The 13,833-nt window shown below is 41.1% G+C and overlaps 2 pseudogenes; both read right to left on the bottom strand.

The window, feature by feature from the left end:
- Positions 1–2,164: 2,164 nt before the first annotated feature.
- Positions 2,165–3,530, bottom strand: LOC140526148 (actin-related protein 2/3 complex subunit 2 pseudogene; annotated as a pseudogene).
- A 4,927-nt stretch (positions 3,531–8,457) lies between these two features.
- Positions 8,458–9,195, bottom strand: LOC140522779 (calcium-binding and coiled-coil domain-containing protein 2 pseudogene; annotated as a pseudogene).
- Positions 9,196–13,833: the final 4,638 nt, after the last annotated feature.

The following is a 13,833-nucleotide window of genomic DNA, read 5'->3' as shown; positions in this document are numbered from 1 at the left end:
CAGTTTTTCATCTAATGCTCATAGAAAAGGCAAAAGATTCTTATAAAAAATGTAACTTATCTAGCCCTGTCCATTTTCTGAAGTATGTTTTTGGTATTGTAAAATTGTATGTGACATTAGAAAGCTGGATTTGACTGATCTTAATTATGACTAATGCACAGCAAGATTCTTAACCATCACAATGTGGTTAGATTAGTAAAAGACAGTAAAATTAAGACAAAAAAGTAAATTATTATATTTTTAAAATATTTTTACTTAGAAGAATTAAATATTATCCATTAGTTACACAGGCCCATACCCTAAGCATCCCAAGTAATCAAGGCTATACTTTAATATTTTTCATAAGCCAAAATATGCTTGCATTTATGTACTTAAAAAAAATAAAATGGTGCAATGAAATAATTTACACTATAAGGTTTGATTTTGTTAATATTTGTATATCAAATTCTCATTTAAAGTAAATTACACCAAAACTTATGTTTTTTATTACACGTATTTATGCTTATGGTCCTTACTAAGATGAGATTGATAACTTCTTTAAGTAGAATTCATATGATGATTAAGTTCCTAATTTTAAAATTAAGCAAATTTAATGCTTTCTACCTTGTGTTCTAACAAAGAAGACCCTTTTCCCTGGCATATTTATCAAACTGATTAGGGCTACTGCTGAAAAAAAGAGTTATCTCTGGCTAATATGCCAAAAATAATATTTGATGAATATAAAAAAGAAAGAAAAGAAAAAAAATGTGGTAAATACTTATTCAGATTGGCTGGAAGAAAGAAGGAGAGTCAACCAAAAAACAAAAAAAGTCTAGAAAATTTTGCCATGAACTTCCACAAGCCTGCATGACTGACAGTCCTGGTGAAATTGGCAAATGTTGCCAATTCTATTCCTGAAATTTCTCTTGGAGTGGTTGGGCAGCAAAGACCACATCTACCATTCCTCAGCCCTTTCTGAAACCACAATGACTCTCCAGTAAATGACCATCCTCCAATTATGGAGGATTCTGATAAGAACCTTGGCAGCAGTGACTGAGTGACATTCGTCCCCCACTCCACCCTCACTCCAGCCCCTTGATTGTCACAGAACAACCTATTTCCTTTTCTTTTCTAGAGATGGACAATGGAGGTATCCTTGAACTCTTGGGAGATTACCTCCTCTTACGATATAACCCACAACATTTCATTCAGCTCTTGTATGAGTAGTGGACCCCCTGCCTTGTAAATTTCAGCTAAAACAGAATCAGTACCAGGTACTTTCACACACATCAGCATTCAAAACCTATTCTTCATTTAGATGATCAGCTCCAGAGGGGTTGACTTCAACTTGAAGTATATGTTCAGTGTCTGTAGGATTCATTGATAACAGTCTGTTTAAATAGTTATGGAAGTATTCAGTTCACCTTTCAAGGATCAGGACCTTTTCACTTCTCAATGTGACTCCATCAGCATTGAGTAATTGAGAAGCACCATAGGTCTTTGGTCCATAAATAGCCTTCAGAGAATTCATTTCAAAGTGCTTTGGATTGTTACTATCTGCATAAAGCTGAAGTCTTGCATGAGCCAAAAATCCTGCATCTCTCTAAGTTTAGCTTGTATTTTACTTTTAATGGAATTAAACGCTACCTTCTCAGAGATGGATGAAGTATGCTGCTGGTAAACCTTATGGAGCTCTGACTTTTCTTTTTGTAGCTTATGAATTTTTTCATCATTTTTGGCAAACCATTCTTGATGTTTGCGTTTTTCTGGCCCAGATAAGTAAATGCAGTGCAGTACACAAATCTCTGAAAGCTGCCCACTCCTTTTCTGTTCCACCATTGCTAACCATGTGTCAGCTCAACTTTCCTTCCAAGTTGGCAATAAAATGGTCACACACAGAGAAGTGCTCTCATCTGTTGACATTGAGCTTGCTAGTCTTCATCTCACCTTGGAGTCACAACTTTCGTTGAATGTGAATGTGTAGCTTGGAGAAGATAAGTATGTGATCAGTCCAACACTCTGTACCACACATCACCTTTGTCACTCTCACATCCTGTCTGTCTCTTCTCCTTACAATGACATAGTCTATTAAATACCAATGTTTACAGCAAGGATTCATCCACAAAGTTTTGGTTTTTTTTTTAGGAGAAAAATAAGTTAATATTGTATTTCCTGCAACTTATTACCAGTAACTTATTGCAAAGTGAAACAGCTTGGAAAGAGGGTGAGATAGAAGGGAGGGAGGTGGTGGTGGTGAGGAAGAGATAAAGAAAAAGAATTAAATTGATCAAAGTGGAATTCTTTTTTTTTTTTTTTTAATTCTTGGGAACTATGAAGTCCTTGCAAGCACAGCTCGATTCTGCAGATTATTTTCCAAACGTGTACAAAATAGAATCAAAATGGGAAAATTGCTTTAGAATCTAGAGAGGTGCAATATTAAAAGCTACGATTATTCGGTAGCAAGTGCTCCAGCCTTCTGTTGTCAATCTCCTACTCCTTCTGTTCCCACGAGTTTAGCGGGATGAAAATGTCTTCCCTGTGATTGTTTTCATTTCTTTTTTTCTGCATCTGGGAGTGCACGATTCAGCACCTTGAGGAAGTCAGATGTTTTTGCCCGCATTCTTGTGTGAATATAAGCCTTAGAGCATTTGATGTGATAGTGCAGGTAATCCCGGATTGTGTGAATCAAGTTAATGGTGCTGTCTCTGGCATTAGGATTGGCATGGCGGGGGAACAGCACAAAACTGATATAGACAATTTTGTCGCCCACAGTGGCATCTGTGTCTTTCAGTTCTAAAGGAGGTTGGTTCCCTGTGGCTGAAGAGGACCTGTGGAGCTGTGTGGCGAGCCCTGCGTCCTTCTTTGAACTCCAGCATGAACACCTTTCCAGTCACCACATCGTCATCGTCCTTAAATATTGTGCTAAAGACAACGGTGACTCGATCCTTCCTGGACTCAACGTACATGGTCTCATCATCTCTGTAATGGATTTCTACCCTGTTCTCGCCCTCCTTTCCCTCTTCCTGGAATCTGAAGTATTTCTCAAAGACGGAGGCAAAACCGTTTCGTGTCAACACTCCAGCCTGATGCGCGGTGGAGTCCTTTGAAGCAGGTAGGTTCTCGAGGTCATACAGCAAAGAGACATTGTATCCTGCTTCTGGTTTACCAAGAAACTTCCATACACCCTCTTCAGCAACTCCTCAGCTCCATGTGCTTGCAGTTCCTTGTAGAATTTCAAAGGAATACTCACCATCACTTTTGTTTTGTCCCCTTGGGATTTGAAGTATGATAAAGGACTCCATCAAAGTCTGCAAATGTTACTTCTACCGCCTCTGGTTTGTTTCTGGCGGCCACGTTCTCGACCTTGAGCGCGAGCTTCTCCTCAGTGGTGCGGGTGTTCACCTCCAGCGGGACCGTGGCGGCGGCGGCTGAGGGGGCTGCCCCGGCCGGGAAGGAGAAAGGGCGGGGGAGGCGGGGAGGAGGGAGCCGCGAGGCTGCCCCCGACCCAGGAGGTAGGGAGAGGGAGCGGGGCTGGAGGGCAGGGGGCAGGGCTCACGCCTCCACACGCCAGCGGCTCGCGCCCTCCTCCCCTACCCTCAGGCCTCGGCGACCTGGCCCGCACCCGTCTCACCGAGCGCCCCCGGTCCCACCCAGCTCCGGCTCCAGCCCCGGCTCCAGCCGGACACTCCATCCGCAAAGTTTTACGGCACTTACGTAAATGGAAACCAGGGCTGTTGGTGAGGTCTGTCATGCCAAAGTCTATAGCAGTAAGTGGCCATGGCTGTTACCATTCCAGGCTCCATTCCTCTCAAGGACTCCAGGCCATGTCTTATGGTCTACTTCGTTCTGGCAGTAAAGTCACCAAGACTTATGTCCTCTTTGTCCTGTTCCACCTGTGACACATTAGTCTGTGCCCTTGATGAGGCAGCCTTGGTATTGTTACAACTGTATCTCTAATTCTTCATCTCACGGCAAATGTCAGTAACCATGAAAGGTAAACTTCAAAATATTTATAATATAATTTTGTTGCAACACCCAAACATCTCTAGGTTACTTTAATAGGATGAAAGTATGAAAGACCTTAATGGTTTTTTTAACATTCCTATTCTAAATTTGGGGATACTATTTGTTTCAAGTTCCTATTTTAAATAACTGGGTAAATGAGTTCTTTGATTTGCCATCTATCTGCTTGTTAATGATTATGCATTCATATGGGACACCAAGTCTGAACAGTACCTTCTCTTTTCTAGGTGATATAATGACTTATACATACTTACATTCTAAAAGGGGAAATGGGACAAAGATTTGATGTGATAAAAATGTAAAAGTTTAAGTTTCATACCAACTTTATTTTGAGAAAATCAACAAGACTCTTTTCTTAAAAAGAAATTGAAAGTATGTGGATACAATTGGCTTCCAAGCATTTCTATCAGTAACAATGACAAAAGTACAAGTAAATATAATGTTTCTGGATGATATACTTTTAATTTTTTTCTTTTATCCTGAAGATAATTAATTACAATTAAGAACAAGATTGAACAAGTAAAGCACTGATCACCCTTAAGGTTCAATCAAATACACATAGATGAATTTTTTGTTGTAAAAGCATTTTTTTGCTTTCATTCACCATTAGGATAAACAGACTTTAATTATGTTTTGGTAGTGTAAGTTCTGAAAAATTAATTGTGGATTGTACATATAAAATTGCATTAATAACAAATCACTCCCCACCCCTCACCCCCACTTTAAAGTCTTTCTCTGAAAATATTAAGAGACAGAAAGATTCATTTTACAAATCAAGACTTCATGGATCCTTTTAATATTTCATTCATCCTGTAGATGGTATTAATTGTATCAGGGACAGAGGGCAGATAAAGATAGAAAAGGGAAGTGGTATGTAAAACCTGAAATTCTCTGCACTCTCAGATGAATTATGGTTTCTTAATTGGATGTTCTTATAGTTCTGTTATTAATAAGGTTAACTCCATAAGACAAGAGCTGGTTTTCGCCAAATTAACTAGTTACTGGAAGAACAAATGAAAGAGGTTCAATTAGGCCTTACTAAATTGTATGAGGTCTTATCACTAGCAGGTTTTAGCAGCATTATCTAGGAACTCTGCAAGTAACCTGGAGCCAGGGAAGCAAATCTACTAGAAGGAGCCCTGTCCAGAACTGTCCTAGAAATAAGGCCTATTCCAGAATTCCCAAGAGAAAATGTTTCCCAGGATGTGATGGTACATGATGCAGCTAAGAACCAAGAAGAAGCAAACTTACTAATGGATATTTGGAGTGGGTTATAAGGGACTATCTGTATTGAGGAAATTTCATTTTATTTAATATAAGTCATTATTAATGTTTCCTAGTATTTGTGGTTGCCTAATAAAATATGTGATTCTTTAATCTTTGAGGTATTGTAGACCCTCCTATGATGAAAGCAAAGCAAATAGTGATGGGAAAGTTTCAATTTTTTAAATTATATTTTATTTTGGCTTTTCTTCTGAACATCGTGTGTCTCCTGAAACCTATTTCCTGTTAACCTCAACTGGCTTAAAAAAACAAATAGTGAACAGGGCACCCACCCTGGAGTCAGGAAGACAGAGTTCAAATCTGGCCTCAGATATTTGATACTGGATGTGTGACCATGGGCACATCACTGAACTTTTTGTATCAAAATTGGCTTGGAAGCCAATTTTTGTATCAAAAAAACAAAAAAGAGTCCCTGAATCAGAGGAAGACCTTTGACATTTCCAAGATAAGAATTCAAATGAGAAAAAGAAAAGAATACAACCTCTGACCATTAAGATTTTATTTGTGGAAGAATTTCCCTAACACTGAGGCTTAATGACATATAAATTGTTTCCTCTCAATTAGCCTACTGTGACTTCTTTAACATGAAGCATTATATGTTTTATAACTGCAGGATTTGGCAAACTCAGTGTTTATTCTGTAATCTGACTTACTTTACCTACTGAGTCTATTTAACTGTTAAGTGTTTAACTGTTTACATTTCCTTGGGAGCTGTATGAGATTATGTTCCTGTTCACATTTGTTCAAATTTTATGGCATTGAAGGAATAGTAGGATTAGGAACTGATCTTTAAAAAAACATTTTATTACCTAAAAGAAAATGAGATTGCAACATGTAAAAGAATGTATTTCTTTGTCTATTTGACATGATTTTCTCTACAAAGACTTAATCATAAACTCTAACCTTTTTCAAGGCTTTTTATTTTAATCCTGAAGTTGTGCTTGAGCAGAAGACCTGAGTTTTTAACCTCTATCATATCTATGTTATGTTATGGTAGATTTATTTCAGCAACAGTAACCTCCTGCACAAGCTCAAAAAAGAGATATTTCTGTCTAACTGAGTTCATAGGCTTCAGCAGGTTGCCAAAAGGATTCTGGACACAAGAGGTTAAGAACCCAGTTCCTACAGATTATCAATAGCTGGATTTCTCACCACTTCAAACTCGACTTGTCCCAAAATGGGATTACCATATTTCTCCCCAAACCTAAATAGGCTTCCCATATTTCTCCCCAAACCTTCTCTTCTTTGCTGCCTAGTCTCCAGGCCCCATCTCTCCCCATCCTCTACTCAGCTATCAAGTTGACCTTCCTAAAACAAGTTTAGGTCGCCCTTCAATTCAATCAACAGGTGTGTTCAAGGAAGGCTAGTACCTTTGATGTGATGGCTAATAAGCCCTTTTCAGGGCTGTTTTCCTCCTTTGGTGCCCCCTTGTTCCAACCACCTCTCACCTGTGACTCCAAAAAGCTGCAGCATGCAAAGCAGCCATACTCCCGTTTCAGCTGATGGACCAAACCAGGTTGAGGGTAACCAAGGGGTCTCAAACCCATTGGTGAGTTAGGGGGATGTCTAACCCAACCATTTGAAGACTTCCCCTGGTGGAATGGGTGGATGAGAACAACTTATTCCAATGGCCATGAAGGCAGCTGAAGCAAGAGATGTGGAGGGCTTAGTGCTTGGTTAGACACCGAAGACACTAAGTCATTCACTGCATCCTGAGCCATCAATAGTTGCCTTGATTCTGTCCTGCCACTGGACTGTGATGACTGTGGAGGAGTAGTGAGGCTGATGACTTCGTGCAACTCTGCCTCACTTAAATCCAATTTATGCATGAATCAAAAGACATCATCCATAACATTATACTATTATACCTCAAAGTCCTGTGGCAACAGGCAAGTGATGAAGCAGCAGGTGCGGATACACTAGGAGCTGTAGTCTCAACCCTGAACACAGACATCCCAGGGCATAGGGTCACTGGAAGCAGCAGTGGAACTCCACAGCCCCCAAGGTGTCTGAGCAGCCTTTTAAGGATCACACTGCTCACCTCCTGGTGTGAGGAAGGGGATTAGAAAAGGTGCCCTAAAAATTGGCTGTCTCCCCAACCCTGGCCTGATTACCATGGCAGGCAGGGAATCCCACTCTGGGGTCAAAACACAAACAATGTACAAAATGTACAGAAACATCTTCAAAGATGATTCCACTCACCATCGGCTCCTTATTGTCTTTAGGATCAAATATAAAATCCTTTGTTTGGCTCTTAAAGCCCTCCATAAATTGTCTGCTTCATACCTTTCCAGTCTTCTTATACCTTAATGACTGGAAGTACTGTTTGACCCCTAACACTCCATCCCCAACACCCAGTATTTACACAGGCTGAACCCCACTCCTGGAGCACATTCTTCTCTTAACTTCCCTAACATCTTTCAAGTCTCAGCCAAAGTCCTACCTTCTGCAAGAAGCCCTTCCAAGTTCCCCTTCATGTCAGTACATTCGATCTGAGGTTAGCTTCAATTTGTTTGAACTGAGCATGCTGTTTTCTCCCTGGCACCCTGATCTCAAGAGGATGGAATGTTTTCTGTCTTTCTATATATTCCCCCAGATTAGCAGAGTGCCTGACTCACAAGATGCTCTCAGCTATTTTTTTTTTTTTTGACGTGAAAACGTAACTTGTGATTTCACGGTCTTCATCAAAGCCATCTCCATTCATTCAGTCTCTCCTGTGGAAATCCTGCTGTTATCTCTAAGCTTTCCTCTCCCATGACCATTTCCTAGGTGCTGCTAAATGCATCTCTAGGGTATCTCTCATGTTTCTTCTTTGTTTCTATTCTTAATTTTCTACTACAGGAGAGGCCTTTATTAATGCCCCCTGAGACTAATGTAGTATCCTCTAATATGAACTTCTCAGCCTATGGAAGATAATATCACGGGTAGCCTTGGCCCTGGTGTATCCTGCTAGGTGCTTTTCCTAATGACTTCTTAGTATTTCCTCTTGTTATTTTATTTTATACAGGTCTCCTAGTTTTATCATCCAGTGTTTTCCAGACTTGTTTTCAACATACCATTTCTCATATCTCATAGACATTTCCCCCATATCCACTATTTTTTTTTACTAGGTGACTTTATTTTTCTTCAGCAATCAAGAAAGAACAGAATTGTAAGTATCCATCATTCTTGCTAATCCAGAACTGAAATCTGTGCCTGAAATTGATCAAGGTGATCAAGGCTGGTCTTCAGCCTGCTGCCCATTTTCTGAGAATACGTTCTGCTTCTGCAATTTAGGCCGAACTGGTTCTGTCTCCCAACAACCTTTCTGTCCTTTCAGACCCTCATTCTCTTCATTCAGTTCACTGATCCTCTGCTAATCAATAATATCTGTCAGAGACTCTACTCTCCCCTGCAGTTGCTGTGCCCTTTGGAGTTCACCCTGTATGTCTATCTGTTTCTGGAGACTAACATAGGTGCCTCTCAGCTCCTGGTTGTGTTGGTGCAGCTCCTGGTTCAGCTGCTCAGTCTCCTCCTCCTCCTTTCCCTGAGTAGTAACCATGAACATGTCCTCCTCACTTTCTGGATGGAACTGGAAAGGGACACTGCCCCCCAAAAAACAAAACAACACCATTGAACCTGGGGAGATAGGAAGCTTTAAACTGTACACGCTGCTGCAAAGACAATTTGCTGTGAAAGTTGACAGGCAAAGTACCCCGCATAAAGATCCTATTCTTGGGTTGTCTTCCATCCTCCCCTAAATATGCCAACAGCCTTTCTGGTGGAGAATAAAATGCCGAGTGAGGATGTAATAGCATGTGATGTCTCCTTTAGGGAGGTAAAATTTCTCCAGTTTAAGATGATTGCAGAGAAATGACAGTGATGAAGCAGGATGGCTGACATCGGGAACTTCTTGCCTATCTCTTCCATGGTGGGGGCGTATCCCAACAGCCCCAAGCAATGTTGTTGCAGCAGCAACCAGGCTGAGGTGGGGACAGGGAAGGGGAGGCAGGGACCAGCACAGAACTACTTTGCACCCACTGCAGTCGCAATACACTGTTCTTAATGAGGGCATAAACATCCTTCCAGTCACCCACAGCTGAAACTTCAATGTTATCTTCACTCTCCCTACATATCCAGTCACATACTAGTGTAGTGTGTGTGTGTGTGTGTGTGTGTGTGTGTGTGTCTAGCCTCTGACCTTTACTATCTTGTGACATTGGGCTCTGGCCTGGGTCCTCTTTTCTTCTTCCTCTACATTATTTAGCTTGGTGATCTCTTCAGCTCTCACAGATTAAACTATCATCTCAAAACAGATGACTTTCCTATCTCTTTGTCCAACCCTAACCTCTTTCATGACCTCTATTTTCCCATCTCTGATTGCCTAATGGATACTCCTAAGATGAATGTACTCCAGACATCTTACACTCAACATGTCAAAACTAAGTTTATTACTCATGATGCCCTCCAACACCACCCTTTCTCCACCCTCACTTCCCTATGGCTGTGGAAGGTACCACCTTCCTCTCAGTTACACAAACTCATATCCTTGTCAGCCTTGACTCTACACTCTCATCTCCCACATCCAGTCATCTGTCAAGTCCTGTCCTTTCTACCTTGGTAACATTTCTCACACATGCTCTCCTTTCTCCTCTAATACGCCAATCACTCTGGCCCAGGCCCTCCTCACCTTAGGCCAGAACTATTACAATAGCCTGCTGAGGGGTCTCCTTGCCTCACAGCCTCTCCCCACTCTGGGCCATTCTCTACTCAGATGTCGAATTGCTCTTTCTGAAGTGCAGGGATTTCCTAAAGACTCATGATGGAAAATGCTGTCCACATCCAGAGAAAGAACTGATGGCGGCTGAATGGATATCAAAGTACATGATTTTTACTTTCTTTATTCTTTCCATGTATTTTTTCTTCTGTTCTGTTCCTTCAAAATATGACCAGTGTGAAAATGTTTTACATGACTTACATGTATGGCCTATATCAGATTTTGTGCTGTCTTGGGAAGGAAGGAGAAAAGAAAGATTTGTAACTCAAAATCTTATACAAAATGAATGCTGAAAATTGCCTTTACATGTAATCAGAAAATAAAATACTATTTTAAAATAAAGTGCAGGTGTGACCATGTTATTTTTCTATTTGACAAACTTCAGTGACCCTGTAGTATGAACAGTATGTTCATGAACAGTATGAACAAAAAGAAAATCCTGTTTAACTTTTAGACTGTGAGCTCCTTCAAGTCAAGGACCATTTTCTTCCTTTCTTTGTATCCCAACACTTAGGACAGTGTCTGGCACACAGGAGGCATTTAATTAATGCTTACTCAATTGATCTGACTAATCTTATGGAGCTTAACCTTCCTCACCTGTAAAATGAAGGGTTTAGACCAGATGAACTCTGAGGTCTCTTCCACCTCTAGATCTATATTAGAAAATCAAAGGGAATTGGTTGCTAGAAAAATGTATGAAAGGAAATAATGAAGTCCTTGAACCCATGCTCTATTACTTTATACTCTATACTAAAATTCCAATGGATTAAAATCTATGGGAACCTGAAAACTGAAATACTGCTCACAAATGACTTTGTTTCTGTACACAAGGGAAAAGTACATGAGCAATCTTGGGCATCTCATCCCTCACAAGCCATTTAGGGAGCTGTTACTCTCCCCACATCTCCCCACCTCCCACTTATTGCTCTGACACTGACAGGCTTCTGCACTCTCCAAAGAGGGAGAAGAGCCCAACTTGGATGCAGAGCAGAGGAGGCCCAGCATCCTCATTTCCACCCACACTGACACTTCTGCTACTGGTCAAGAATGGCCTCCCATAAACGTCATTAGGTAAAGGTAAGTTCTGGGCAGCCTCACCCCTTCCATGGAAATGAATTAACCACAAAATCCACTGATTTAGAAGCATCTCCTCCTAAACATCATGGGCAAATGGCATGATGATTTTTAACAATTACTTTCCTTCTACTTACCCCAAATGGCACTAATTCAAGGGAACCTTAGATGAGATTCCATTATTGTTACTAATAAAAAGCCAACAAAGTTCTACAAAAGGTCCAGGAAACAGCTGGTTTCATAGTAGATTTTATAACTGCAACGAAAGGGAGAATTGTTCACTAAATAAGAGTTTGAAGAAACCAGAGGAGAAAACAATTTTGGTTATATGAAACTGAGGACCCTTTACATGACAAGATTAACAGCTAAAAGAATTGTTGATGGGGAAAAATGTCTTTGCCTCAGTTGTCTCTGATAAAGGAGGGGCAGCTAGTTAGTGCAGTGAATAGAGCACCAGTGCAGGAGTCAAGAGGACCTGAGTTCAAATCTCACCTCAGACACTTGACACTCACTGTGTGACCTTGGGCAAGTCAACCCCAATTGCCTCATCCTGGGTCATGTCCAGTCATCCTGATGAATACCTGGTCACTGGATTCAGATGTCTCCGGAGGAGTGAGGCTGGTAACCTGAACAGACCTCCCTCACTCAAAACAAAGTCAAGTGCATGTCATGTCATCATTTCTCTGATAGCATGGTCTTCTTCAGCAACCAAAAGACGAACACACTCTGATAAAGGTCTATTATCCAAGACATGTAGGAAATGAGTACTAATGTATAAGGTCAAGAGCTTTTACCACTAGATAAGTGGTCAAAGGAAATGAAGAGTTCTCATTTGCTCCAAATCACTAATAATGAGAAAAATGGAAATTAAAACAACTCTGAGATTTTACTTATTCCCCGCCAAATTTTCCAAGATGCTAAGACATGAAAATGGTTCCTGTGGGAAGGACTACACAAAGACAGGCAGCTTGATGTCCTACCTGTGGAGCTGTGCACTGGTACAACATTTTGTGAAAAACAATATGGAAGCATGCTCAAAAGTGTCCAAATCTCTATGCCCTTTGATGCTGAGATCCCACAGTTTAACATATATGCCAATGGTGTAAAAGATGAGGGAAAAATCTCAAAATACTCATTGCAATACTTTGTGGTAGCAAAGAAGTAGAAATAAAGGAGGGACACATCACCTGAGAAAGGTCCATGCAAACTTTGGCACAGGAATGTAATGGAATTGTGTTGCAAAAGAAGAAACAACAAAAATGAAACATGGGAAGACTTATGTGAACTAATACAGAACAGTGTCAGCAGAGTCAGGAAAGAAATACACTCAGGACTACAAAATGGGGGAAATGATGCTGAATGTTATACAATTAGTTACCAGGCTTGGCCAGAGGACAGAAAATAAACATTTCATGGAGGAAGTGGGGAGATTATGTGTATATATTGATGCATGTACTGTTGGATACATGTGATCTGTGTGACAGTTATTAGGGAACTTTAGATTAAAAATTTTGTTATAAGGAAAAGCAATGGGGGCAGGATATATATTAAGCAATGAATACAACATGAACACAAAATGTATTACTAAAACTTTAATTTTTTAAAAGTGCCATGGAGAGGCACAGGAAAGGCCAATACAGGCTACAGTATATCATCAAATAAGAACTGAGCAGAAGTGACAGAAGAGTCATCAGAGAGATGGATCACCAGAATGAGGGGGGCCCATCACATGGGAAAGTTAAGGGTTTCTGGGCACACAGCTTGTGAGGGCACTGGTAGCTACATAATATCAGGAAATATATCAGGAAGGTCACTAGCTTGTTGATTAACCAACTTCTGTAAGAACAAGAGGCCCTCAGGATGAAAAGGTGTGGATGGATCGTCATCTGCACGTCTGGAGGGATTTCACACTTTGACAGAATCTACAAATCCCAAATGCTGAAGTTTCCTCCTCTGCTCCCTTCACTTTGTCTCCGTATCACCAAGCACCAGTTGATTCTCAGTCTTCTAATTCATGGGTGAAGGTTCAAGGGACAAAAATGGATTAAAAAAAGGTAAAGAAAGAAAGGAGGGTGGAGGAGGTCTTTGAAGCTCTCTTGGAGAAATACCAAGAGTCCAGACAGTCAAAGGTACATGCAAGGAGCTATGCCAAGGAAGGGGTCAGTAAAGCTAATTCCTGGAGATCTGGGCACAAGCAGGAGCCTCCAAACGTGAGAGGGAGGCTTGGGGACTCGACAGTTCCAGGGGACACAGGCCCAAGGATCAGCTCAGGAGCCCTGCAGAGGACACAGAACAGGCACAGAAGAGTTTACATGGGGGGTCTGAACCCAGAAAAAGAACCACTTCTTACCACTAAGGGCCCCCAAGTCTCTTCTTAGCTTCAGGCCCCACTGGGCAGACACTGTAGCTATGAGAATCCTGATCCACCTGGGTACAAGGATCTTACCACTTGGTTGTGAACCACGATTTCCTGGGAAAGGAAGAAAGACAGACAGACATACAAATCCTTGTAAATCCTAGAGCCACAGAAGCAAAGGGCACCAAGGCTCTGAGCACTGTGGGACAGGGGACTCCTGCCACTGCTTAGTCCAGTATGGGACACCACAGAGGAAGCACTTAATCCATGCTTCACCCATCCAATTACAACAGTGTGAGTGGATGTGGGGAAGGGAGAACAGCAGGGGGAGGACTAAAGGCTGGAACCTGAGACCCTTCCC

Source organism: Notamacropus eugenii, chromosome 2 (genome assembly GCF_028372415.1).
Source record: "Notamacropus eugenii isolate mMacEug1 chromosome 2, mMacEug1.pri_v2, whole genome shotgun sequence".
NCBI classification, from domain to species: Eukaryota; Metazoa; Chordata; class Mammalia; order Diprotodontia; family Macropodidae; genus Notamacropus; species Notamacropus eugenii.
The sequence above is the reverse complement of the archived record's forward strand: the minus strand, read 5'-3'. Positions and strand labels throughout refer to the sequence as shown.